Below are 12462 nucleotides of genomic sequence, written 5' to 3'. Positions count from 1 at the left end.
TTATTTAACCAGGAACAAGGGAGAGCCACAAGAAGTGCCCAAAGAGGGACCCCGGAACGTTCCAGGACTTTGTGAGTACCCCCTAAGGAGGTGGGACAGGTAGCGGCATTCTTTGCCTGACCACGCCACCCTGAGGACCCATAGCTTCCTTCTGGAACCTCCACAGCCACGTTGGTTTTGTGGTTTAGCCAAGTCCTGGCCTCCACCACCATGAGGGCCAGAGCTCCTGCTCCAAAGTTCTCTCTTTTCCTTAGTCCAAAATTTGAGGACTGGTTGTTGTAATTGCCAAAATCACTGTAGCTTCCACCACCTCCAAAATTGCTTCCACCATTACTGAATCCATTACAGCCATCCCCGCTGCCACCAAAGCCACTGCCACCACAGCTGCCACCAAAGCCACCACCACAATGGCTACCACCAAAGCCACCATGAGCACTGAAGTTTCCTCCTCGACCAAAATTGTCATTGCCACCAAAACTGCGTCTACAACCACCACCAAAGTTTCCAGAGCCACTCCGACCTCTCTGGCTGGATGAGGAGGCACTAGCTGTCTCTTGCTTTGACAGGGCTTTCTTACTTCACAGTTGTGGCCATTCACAGAGTCACGGTCATCAGAGGTGACAAAAGCAGAGCTCCTCTTCTTCCCACTGCCCCTGTCAGCCATGGTTTCAATCACTTCAATTTTCCCATACTGCTCAAAGTAGCCCTGTAGGTGATGTTCCTCAGCGTCTTCTTTAACACCACCAACAAAACTCTTCTTCACAGTTAACCGGTCTCTGAGAATCTTCTCTTGACACAGCTCTCTAGGGTTCCACAACTCATGTGGCATCCACTTCCTCCACAGTGGCGGATGTGGCAAGCCCAAAGCCCCTGGATCTCTCGGAGTCTAGCCAGTGAGTGTCCCCCACTGCTCAAAATGGCTCCTCTGGCTATCATTGGATGTTTCAAAGCTCGGCCCCCAATAAAGAGCTTCTGCAGTCTTAGAGATGATGACAGGGCCATGGGAGCCTTCAGCGATGCCTCCTCCGCCACGTCAACCAGCAGAAAGATGCTTCTGTGTTATAAGGTTACCAGGACACACAGAGAGTCTTCCTACACAGGTCACATTATTAAAGTGACATTTCCCTTCCTCAGTGGAATAAATAAAACTTCTTACAACACAGCTGACTCCTGCGGATGTCTCCCTTACTCCTCTCCCTCTCTTCCGGGCCTACGCCAACAGACCGCGGGTGCCAATCAAACTGTTACTGGCCTAGCGCATGCGTGCTTTAGCCCCCCTTTCTTACTGCAACGTAAAGGAAAAAACCAAGCTCCTGCATAGACACACCCACCTCCTGCCAAGGTTCTGATTATTTCACAGGCCTATCTCTACAAGGAAGAGGAAACGACTACACACCAGGCAGAGACGAGAGATGGCGCTCCCTGGACCTGCCCTGACCGTGACAGCAGCCGTTGCCCAGACACGCTTGGCCAAGAGGAGACCACATCCTCACACTGATGGTCCTGGGTCCCTCCAGTGACAGATGGCCTCTCTTGCCACGGCTGTGCTCCAAAACAGAAGAGCACTAAATTTAGTGGCTGCCAAACACGAAGGGGTGGGGGTGGGAGGGGTGAGGGGGGGACGGGGACTTGCCTAGTATTGGGAAAAGAATGTTGTGTCTATGCAAGTGAATCAAATCTTGTTTGAGATCAATGTTAATACTCTCAAAAAACTCTGTATAGACCTGCTACTGAGATTTAAATGCACTGAACAATTAAATTGGTTCAGTAATCTCTTATTTTCCTGGCCTCTACCCATTATCAGCCCTCTGACTATGCTGTGTTTTGGTGATTGTACCCTGCCTCCTCCAATTTTTAAAATGGCACATAGTAGCATTGCAAAAAAAAAAAAAAAAAAAAATGACTGCCACCTGGTTGTGGTTCAGTACCAGCCATGCCCAGCTTAGAGGCTGAAGACCACAGTGACGCCTCTCCATTATAGAACAGGACAGGGGGAAGATGTCTGGACCCCTGCTGCTAAGGTCACAGCCCACCGTGACAGGAAAGCCCTGAGCTCAGCATAAAATGGAGGACCCTCTTTGTCAGGAAGGCTTCCTCTTCTCTGCCACAGGACCCTGGATCCCCCACACCCTCTGCCTGAGGAATGTCATGTAGCCAGTCGGGAAATTACAGGTTCAACTCTCTCTCTCCAGATAAGAACCCATTGCAGCAAGCATCTGGGGCTCCCGGAATGCCTCGCCATGCAAGTGAGGCGTCTCAGCCCCTTAGCCCTTCAGCCAGTGATGTTCGTCCACCTTTGACATGCCTACCGCCCCCCCAAGGTCTGTATAACCCTCATTCACGCCAAGTAAAGTTGATCTGCCCCCCCCCCGAAGCTGACCCTATTCCTGCCCACCCAATCCCCAGTCTGTCACTTCTGCCGTCTTGTCCCCAGGGACCAGTGGCCAACGACCCCCAGACCAAGAGAGAGCCACACTATTATATTGCTGTAAGCGATAGCCACAGCCTGCCTAGTTTATAGTGAACAGAGATGATGGAGGCTGTGGAGGTGAAGACCGCAGAGCTAGCCGTTGAGTGGCTTCTCTGTGTGCCATGTCATGGCGGACAAAAGAGGGTGGCGAAGAACAGAGGGTATCCAGACCTTTCATAGAGAGCCCACTCCTGAGGAGCGGGTCACTGTCTTCATGGGGTGACACCTTTTAGTACGTTCCCTCCACGTCACACCACCCCCCAACTGAGGTTCCAGTTCCCAGCTCATGAACTTCAAGGGATACAGTGGTTCTCCCCGTCCATCTTTGGAGACATTTTCTCAGACTCTTCTCTCCTCTCCAGTTTTTTTTTTTTTTTTTTTTCTTTTTTCTTTTTCTCATCCTGGACCTCACTGCTCTTTCTTTTAGCTCACAGCTCCAATGTTCTCTCCCCTCTGGGTCGCAGTCCCTAAGTAAGGATACATGAGGGTGTGTCCGTTACTTTTCTGTGAATGTGCCTTTAATCCCAGCACTCGGGAGGCAGAGGCAGGCGGATTGCTGTGAGTTCGAGGCCAGCCTGGTCTACAAAACGAGTCCAGGTCAGCCAAGGCTACACAGAGAAACCCTGTCTCAAAAAAACAAACAAACAAAAAAATACCATCACCAAAAGCAACTTTTTCTTTCTTTCTTTCTTTCTTTTCTTTTTTTTTTTTTTTTTTTACCAAAAGCAACTTACGGAAGAGTTTATTTGCGCATAAAGTCCCAGAGGGTTAGGAGTCATCTGCCACAGTAGGGAAGCACCACGGCAAGCGTCAGGCACCGGGGCTGGCGCAGGTGGCGCAGGCGGCGCAGGCAGCCGGGAGATGCCGCTCACACCGCAAGCAGAGACGGCCAGTGAGAAGTGGTACAGGGCTTTACATTCTCAAAGCCTACCGCCAATGGCATCCTTCCTTCAGCGCAGCCACACTTCCTGAACCTACCCAGCAGTTCTACCAACTAGAGAGCAAGTATTCAAACAGAGACTATGGTGCGGGGGCATCTCAGTCAATCCACCACACTGTATGTACAGTTTTGGTTTTCGAGGCAGGGTTTCTCTGTGTAGCCCTGGCTGTCCTGGACTCACTTTGTAGACCAGGCTGGCCTCAAACCCACAGAGATCCACCTGCCTCTGCCTCCCGAGTGCTGGGATTACAGGTGTGCACCACCACACCTGGCTTGCCTTTGAGAAATCTTAATGGACATAATCTCCACACATTTGCAATCACGTGGAGGGCACTTGTGAATGTCATAGTTTAAATCATGAGATGTGAGACCCGTTTTGAGGAAGCCATCTTTCTCTTTGTATTTATGAGTTGTGCAGGTCACGGGCTTGAAAGATTACACAGTTGAACCAATGGAAAAAAAAAAAAAAACGGAGCCAAGTGATTTTATTCTGAGAAACTACACATATAAGGGAATGGCATTCACCTGAAATAGAAATTATTTTAATTGCTTGGGATTAAAACAAACTTTGTTTGTTTGTTTTGTGTGAGGCAAGCTCTGGCTGTTTAGCCCAAACCTACCAGGAACTTACCACATCTCCGTCTGAGCATGAACTCAATCCTCCTGCCTCCGTCTCTGGAGAGCTGAGAGTGCAGCCACAGTGCCTGGCCGCCTTGGAATCTCTTGTTGGATAGTCATCTGTTCTCGGGCTGCCTTTTGTGTCGTTTTCTGTTTGCTGTCCCAAACAGCGTTGCTATGTCATCTTTCTCTGGTTACCTGGTGCACATGGGCAAGCATTTCTCTCAGGGACTGCTGAGTACAGGCAACGCACATCTTCAGATTTATTGGGTCATACCAAAATTATCCCCAAAAATCACCATGCCAATTTAAACAGATTACTTTTAATTGTGTGTGTGTTTGTGTGTGTGCATGTGTGTACATGTATATGTACGTGTGTGTGTGTGTGTGTGTGTGTGTGTGCACGCCTATGGAGGCCAGAAAAGGGCATCAGGTGCCCCGAAGCTCAAGTTACAGGCAGTTGTGACCTGTCTAATGAAGTAACCCAGTTTGGCAGCACAGTGAATAAGAACGGACCCCTGTCAGGCCCATAGATTTGAATGCTTGGCCAATGGGGGGTGGAGCTATTTGTAAGTATTAGGAGGTGTGGCCTTGTGAAAGTGGGTGTGGCCTTGTGAACGTGGGTGTGGCCTTGTTGGAGAAAGTGTGTCACTGGAGGTGGGCATTGAGGCTTCAAGGTCCCAAGCCAGGTGCAGTGGCTTTCTTTTCCTGCTGCCCGAAGATCCACATAGAGGGCCCTCATTCACTTTGCCAGCACCACGCCTGCCTCCATGCCCACAGTGAGAATGGACTAAGCCTCTGGAACTATGAGCAAACTCCAATCAAATGCCTTCTTTTATAAGTGTTATGGTCATGGGGTCTCTTCACTGCAACAAAACACTAAGACAAACAGTAAGAGCTATTAACTGCTGAGCCATCTCTAGGCCCAGACCACCAATCACGTAGTACCACAGCCTGCGAGGGATAGTTCCTACATTTTCTACCCTTTCTCGCTCTTCTGTATCATCAGGTTTTTAAAAACTAATGCCAACTGGGTAGGTGCAAAATGTTCTCATTTGAAGATTAAATTTGCATTCTTCCAAATTATTAATGAGGCTGAACGTTGTTTCGTGTGTTGTCGCTCGCTTGCATTTCCTCTCAGGGGGTTCGCCCTACGCCATCCTCTTTTGTTCCTCTCACGGTTTTATGCGCCTTTGTCTTGCCGCCTCATAGGCATTCTTTATACATTCTGCACCATTCAGAAATTTCTCCCAGTTGTGCTTTATAAGCCCTTTTAGAAAACCATTTTTAAAATTTATTTTATGTGTGCATGGGAGGGCGGTGTGTCTAAGTGCATCAGAGTGAATGTGTCACAGTATATTTGTAGGGAAGTGAAAGGCCAACTGGTGGGAGTTAGTTCTCCTACTCCTGGGTCCCTGGATTCGAACTCAGTTTGTTAGGCATGGTGGCAAACACCTTCACTGCTGAGCCCCTGCCTACACTTTTTTGTTTTCCTGTGGGGTTTGCTGTTGTAGTTGTTTATTTTTGTTTTTATTTTTTGAGACTGGGCCTCACTGTGTAGCTCTGGCTGACCAGCAACTTTCCATGCAGACCCAGTTGGCTGCAGACTTACAGAGATCTGGTGCTTTAGCTTCTTGAGTTGTGAGGTTAAAGGCATGTGCTCTGTCTACATTTTTGACAGTGACTTTTAGGGTTTTGAAAATGGTTAGGGTGATTTACATATTTAAGAGATGTTGTCATTCATTGAGGTCACATAAATATCACAAATATATTTGCCTACAGTTGTAAATGTTTCCTTCGCAAGATAGGCGTTTCACCCAAGTGAGACCTGTTTTCACGTGGCAGGGGAGGCAGGTGTCTAGTACCGTTCATGTGTGAGCACACTTGTCTCTTGACACTTCAGGGGGGTCTCGTGTCTCGGCTTTCTTCCTTCTGACGCTTTGCTTCTTATTGGCTTCTGTTGATGGTGTTTCACTCTTTTAAGTGACAGAGTACGCTAAGAGCTGTAATGGATGTTTTCAATTTAGATTACCATGCTTTAAGACAGGGCTAGAGAGATGGCTCAGAGCACTGGCTGTTCTTCCAAAGGTCCTGAGTTAAATTTCCAGCAACCAGATGGTGGCTCACAACCATCTATAATGAGATCTGGTGCCCTCTTCTGTCATGCAAGTGTGCATGAAGGGAGAACACCGTACACATAATAAATGAATCTTAAAGAAAGAAAGAAAGAAATCCATAGGATAAACACCTCTACCCTGTAAGTCTCACTTGTCCAAGGACAGATAGCTTCCTGGAATGCTGGGGTGGCTTCTGTCCATGAAAGATAACACGCCACGTGTTTTTACTTCTGTAAACAAGGTTGGTTGCTCCAACTGCACGGGGAATGTGTGTGATTACTCACAGGCAGGAGGTGCATAAGTATGTCAGGATGCATGCTTGTCCCCAGCTGGAAGAAGGCAGGAAGCACGTGGCCTTACAGGTTTCGCCTTCACAAGCACCTGACTAATGTAACCCGCAGCCATTCTCTGGGAACCTGGACTTGACCAGTGTTCGTTGTCCTGGCCAATATTTTTTTTTTAAGATTTATTTATTACATATGCGGCACTCTGCTTGTATGTAAACCTGCACACCAAAAGAGGGCACCAGAGCTCATTATAGATGGTTGTGAGCCAGCGTGTGGTTGCTGGGAATTGAACTCAGGACCTCTGGAAGAGCAGACAATGCTCTTAACCGCTGAGCCATCTCTCCAGCCCCCCATCCTGGCTAATATTTAATAAAACTTGTTTCAGAGTTGGCTCAAAACTTGCGGTAGTGGTCTTCTTCTTGTGGGATTAACAGAGCCCCCCTCTTTTTGTGTATTAGTTGCTCATAGTATCATCCCTCTAGATTCCCCTCACTCAAGCCTTCGGCTGCACATGACGCCTGCACGCTGTGCCTCCCACGTTCACTGCCTCGCCCGCTGGTTCCCTGTGTCTCCCAGCTCGCTCTTTCCCATCCCTCAGGCCTCTGATCAGATGCACCTGCTGGGTGAGGCCTCCTCCAACCTTAGTGTGTGAACAGTGTCAACCCCTCCCTTCTGTGACTAACTTAGCTTCATCTCACATACAAGTTTCAAACGTTACCTCTTGACCTTCTTTTAGAAACCTAGGGAGCTGGACGGTTGGCTCAGAGCGAAAGGCACTGACTGCTCATGCAGACGACTGGGGTTCAGTTCCCAGCACCCACATGGAGGTTCAGAACTGCCTCCAACTGCAGTTCCAGGGGATCCAACACACACATACACACGCACACGCACATGCACACACACACACACACACACATACACATATTACCTGTCAAGTGCTAGCATATGTGCTTTACGGACTGCAACTGGCCTGCTGAAGAGTGTAAGTGTCTGAAAGCAGTGCCCAGCACACTGTGTAAGTTCAGTAAGTGTTTTCACTAGAGCAATGACACATACCTAGTACTTCACAGCTCACGGGGTCTTTTTATACTTATGTTCTTCTTGGCTCCGATTTAACTTGCAGAAGCATGACCTTGCCTATGTCTGTGACTGTCGGGGCACCAGTATCTCCTTCGGGGGGGCCTCTTGAAAACTGGGACTCAGGTCCCTAAAATTATTCTATGCATCATTAGGTATGTGACTGCCATCTGGAGAGCCTGAATTATAACATCCCCAAGAGAACACCATGCTCAATCATTTATGCGCCAGTTGATATTTCCCACAAGAGGAACGCAGGTTCAGACAAAATGCCAGGCCTTTCATACTGATGCGAGAACAACGACCTGTGAGTGCTGGGTTTCAGGAAACCCCCGGCTGCGGAGAGGAGCAATTTGCAGTTGTTTTTCCACAAAAATGCACGCATGGCCCCGGGGGCACATGGATCTTGATGGCTCCAGAGCCATTTCTGCATGGAGCAGAGAGCTACACATCGTTCCTCGGGCTGTCAGCAGGGAGCGTGAAGAGGCACAACCCTCACTGACACACAGGGTTGTCAGGCAGCCATTGTCTTTGCCCCTGGCTGCTCCAGCAGCGGATGCTGAGAGGACAATACCCAGACCCTCACTTTATTGCTAAGCCATAAAATCTATGCAGCGAGGTTGATGAAAGCACATCTGGTAAGTTTGAGCTGCCTGAGAAATTCACTCCCTCAGTCTTCTGAGGGTGCTTGAGAGTTCAGCTCTGTGTCTGGATGGCTGCCTTGCACTCTGACTCATTTCCTACACAGATAGAATGAATCTTGCGCGTCTCTCCCTGAGGACGTGAGGCAAGAACCTGAGAGGTGTGCGGGAGATGTGTGCCCCTCTGGGAGGCCGGTGATGTGGTGGAAAGTTCTGGTGCTGGTGCTTCGGCTCTTCTGTGCTGATGGTTCTCAATCTCAAAGCACACATGGGAGAAATGGTGGGACCGATTCGGGGTACTTCCTGTGGAGCACAGGGCCGTTAGCACGGGCTGCAGAGGCGCTGACTTCCTCCCTTGTGAATAGCGGCTCCCTCGGAGGATTCTTCACTTTTCCTTACTGTAAACCCACTGGTCTCATTTCCAGTTCCAGGAGTTGCTCAGCATGTGACTGTCGCCTGAAGAGACTGAACTGTGCAAGCTAGTAAGGCAGAGACCTCTGAGGGGTAGCGCCTCACCAGACACAGCTTTGCCGTTTTTCTCACAGCCGTCTCCCGTGGATCAACGGTGAGATAAAGACTGGGTGTGGGATCCGGGCCCATGGGTGAGAAGAGCAGCACCAGCATTAGATAAGTGCATGAGAAATTCTTGTATCTAGTGTGCTAGGGACTCGGGGTTCCGACGCAGGGTAGGTGTCACCTACAGTTTGGCTAGCAGCGTCACTGGACAGTGTGACACGGGTTTGTCAGAAGTGTACTGCCTAGCACACAGCGTTCAGATCCTGTGGTCGGGACCGAAGCAAGAGCCACGATGCAGTGCAGGTTGGTGAGAACCGTACATTCAGAGTTGTCTCAGTCAGCTATTGCTGTGGAGAGACACCATTGACCAAGGCTGCTCTTATGGAAGAAAGGTGTGTGTGTGTGTGTGTGTGTGTGTGTGTGTGTGTGTGTGTGTGTGTGTGTGAGAGAGAGAGAGAGAGAGAGAGAGAGAGAGAGAGAGAGAGAGAGAGAGAGAGATGCTGGAGGCCTGGCATGGGCTTTTGAGACCTCAAAGCCCACCCCCAGTGACACTTCCCCCAACAAGGCCACACCTCCTAGTCCTTGAAATCCTCTCCTTTCAAACAATTCAACTCCCTGATGAGGAAGTGTACAGATCTACTAGACCCAAGCGCCATTCTCATTCAGACCACCACAGCTTTTCACTGGAGGTTGCGGTGCCAGGAATAGTTGGCAGGGAGCTTCTCTACATCCTCTGAGTCAGACAGCAGAGAACACCTCAGGAAGGTGTGAACCTGAAATTAAATGCTTTTCCCCTTTCTTTCTTTTTCTTTTTTCCAGACAAGGTTTCTCTGTGAAGCCCTGGCTGTCCTGGAACTTGCTCCATAAACTAGGCTGGCCCCAAACTAGAAATCCACCTGTCTCTGCCTCCTAAATGTTGGAACTAAAGGTGTGTACCACCACCACCCAGCCTAAATGCTTTCTTTTATAATTTGCCTTGGTTGTGGTACTTGGTCACAGCATTTAAAAGCAACTAAGACAGCTCCCACCACTGCCGCCATGGATCTGCCCCATTAACCTGCTACCTTTAACTAAATCCCAACTCCTAAAATTACATTAACTTCCCGTAACATTGTCACTAAATTAACCACACACAACACATGAGATTATAAAGGCTATTTCTTTCTTTTTCTTTTTGTTTTTCGAGACAAGGTTTCTCTGTGTAGCCTTGACTGTCCTGGACTCATTTTGTAGTCCAGGCTGGCCTCGAACTCACAGCGATCCGCCTGCCTCTGCCTCCTGAGTGCTGGGATTAAAGGCGTGCGCCACCACGCCCAGCTCAAAGGCTATTTCATATTCAAGCTGTGGCAAGAATCAAGGGGCTCACCCTACATTGTCGCTCAAGGACCTAGGCTGTAGTATCTGGCAGGAGACAGATGTGGCTTGAATTTACAATGCCTCCCATAGGCTCGTAGTCTGAGTGCCTATCCCATGTGTGGTGGCATTGTTTGGGAAGAGCCTTTAGGAGCCGGGACCTAAGAAGGTAGAATTTGAAGGTGATAGCCCAGGCCCCAGGCTGGATCACATTTTCTCTCTCTACTGTGATATAAGGAGCATGTCATGTTCCAAGAACCCCACCATGTTGTCACTAAGATGGGCTGACTCCTCTGAGCCCACGAGACAAAATAATCCCTTCCTCCCTCAGCAGTTGCTGTTGGGGAGTCTGGTCACAATAACACCAGAGCAACTAAACAGAGGTCCCAGCCTCATTGGAGGTTTTGGGGCACCCAAGCAGAAGAAGAGGAAAAAGAAACTTAAGCTCTAGAAGCACCAAACATCACCCTTCTCATCCCATTGACCAAGGTGTGAACCCACCTCATAGAGCCCGCAGAGGCTGCGATGTTTGACAGGGTGGTGGGGTGTGTTTATAACGCGTGTGTGCTGTGTGCATGCATGTCCAAAGGGCAGAGCTTAGTCTTGGTGTTGTTTCTTACCGTCTCGTTGCCCAGGCTCTCAACAACTTGACCAGGTGGCCAGCAAGTCCCAGGGATGATATGAAAATTACAGGTGCATGACATACCCCAACTTTATTTTATTTTATTGAGACAGGGTTTCTCTGTGCAGGTCTATCCTGGAACTTGTTCTGATTAAAGGCATGCATTACTAGGCCTTGGCCACCCTCAGATTTTTTATGCGGGTTTTAGAGATTGGATGCCCTCTCCCTGGTGTCTGCTTTCCTTGAGAGAGCCGCTCATCTCTTCCAGTTCCCAGTGCACACCGCTGGGACCCCATAGGTTTGGGCTCCGGACAGCTAGACGCTGAGGTTCAAATCCTGGCCCCACCACTCACTAGCCATGAATCTGAGTGAGTGACAGCCTTTCCAGGCCAGCTGGGCGTGCCGTATAAGCATCATTAATGGCTATGCCTCCTGCAAGGGCTTTTAAAATAACGACTATGTATGTTAATGTTTTCAAGTGCGATTGTAAGTGATATGTAGGTTTGTATAAAATAAAATGCTGTCTGTGGGACTGGAGAGCTCATAGCTCTCTGGCTTTTGGGTGCACCTGTGGTGTACTAAAACTCACAAAATCTTTAATGGCTATTTGTGAATACCTTTAGCCCAAATTTCAAGAAACCCAAATACAAAAGATGATACAAAAAAAATTCCACCAATTTTCAAGTTCTCTACCCCTTATGTAATCAATAATATGGCTAATAGTGACAGGTCCTTCAAAATCCTCCTCAGATGGGAAATACAGTGGGATCTAGTCAGGGCTAGTTCTGGTCTCTGGCAAGGAGTGATCATTACAAGTGAAATGGGAGCTAGACATTGTCCCATGTGTAAGGCAACCATTTAGTTCAGTGCACTGTAAGGATGTTGGGGACCAGAGTTCCCGAAATCACCTCTGGCCATGTTCTTTCAGGCACGAACACCTCCACGAGTTCCGTGCAGACTTTCCCCAGCCTGACCACAGTCAGCCAATGCAGGCAACACTCTACAAGCTAGCCTGCTGCTCTTCACCTGCAAACAGAGCTAAATGTCTGATGCCTGCACTCTACCACGCCTCTCTCTCTCTCTCTCTCTCTCTCTCTCTCTCTCTCTCTCTCTCTCTCTCTCTCTGAGTTCCTAGTCTCTCTGAGTGGCACCGAGCCTATATTCCCCGGGTTCCCTGATCTATCTGGATCTCTGGAACATCTGGTCTCCCCCCCCACCCCCATGTGGAGCGTTTGGTAATTCATCTGTCTCCTCAGGATTGACATTTTCCTCCAATGTGTGTATCTGTGATGACTAAGTCAGAAGGAATGGGTCAGGGCTTCCCAGACAGCGGATAAAACATGCCTTCTGGGCGTGTCTCTGAGGATGGGCAGACTTTCCGGAAGACTTTATCCTTTGAATAGGATGGCTTGAGTAAAGTACAGCTCATCACTCCCACCGGTTTTTGTCCATTGCAGGCTGTCCAGAGATTGAATGAAACCTCCTCCCTCCACCTCCAGAGCTGGGTAATGTAACCTAGCAAGAGGACGTCACTGTTCGCTTTATTCAGTTAACTGGCAAATCAACATTTGCTGGGGCTTGGGGCTGTCTCCGAAGTTTGAGTATTGGGAACTCAATCTCCCCACAGTTGCGGGCAGGGGACTGAGACACGGAGGTAGAGAGCTGGGTCACAGGGACAGGGCTCTCATGAATACGTTAATGTTCCTGTGGTGGGCTCCTTGTCTCAAGAGCTGGTGATTTTATTATAAAGCAGGTCAGTTTCTTGTCCTTTTCTCACCAGCTGCTATTAGTGGTCCTAGCGTCAATCAGGGGTCTTTTGGC

General features: G+C 48.9%; 1 pseudogene; it reads right to left on the bottom strand.

Annotated features, from left to right (window-relative positions):
• On the bottom strand, window positions 1-1002 carry LOC127202345 (heterogeneous nuclear ribonucleoprotein A1-like 3; annotated as a pseudogene).
• Window positions 1003-12462: the final 11460 nt, after the last annotated feature.

This window comes from Acomys russatus, chromosome 18 (genome assembly GCF_903995435.1).
Source record: "Acomys russatus chromosome 18, mAcoRus1.1, whole genome shotgun sequence".
NCBI lineage: Eukaryota > Metazoa > Chordata > Mammalia > Rodentia > Muridae > Acomys > Acomys russatus.
This window is presented reverse-complemented; position numbering and strand designations above follow the sequence as displayed.